Source organism: Penaeus monodon, chromosome 30 (assembly GCF_015228065.2).
Source record: "Penaeus monodon isolate SGIC_2016 chromosome 30, NSTDA_Pmon_1, whole genome shotgun sequence".
NCBI lineage: Eukaryota > Metazoa > Arthropoda > Malacostraca > Decapoda > Penaeidae > Penaeus > Penaeus monodon.
In genome coordinates, this window is record NC_051415.1 from 32,771,210 (window position 1) to 32,771,604 (window position 395).

The window sequence follows — 395 nt, forward strand, 5'->3', positions numbered from 1 at the left end:
CACATGTTCGTTTATTTTCTTGAAGGATTATCATGTTCCCTTTTTCCTTTTTATATCATAATCGTTTTTTTTTTTCAGTTGATTGAATATCCTTATTATCATTTCCTTCCATCTCCCTTTTCGTTTTTTTTTTTACTCTCCACATTTATTTATTTATCTATTTATTATTTTATATTTATCATTATTATTATTTTTATTATTATTTTTTATTTTTATTTATTATATTTATTTATTATTTTCTCTTTCTTTCTTAGCAATTTTCATATTTATTTATTTATTAGCTTTTTATGTCTTTTTTTTTTTTTTTTTTACTATTCCTCTCTCGTTTTTTTTTTTTTCTCTACCTTTCTTTTTTTCTCAGTATCATATTTTTCCTATTTTTTTTTCTGTCATTT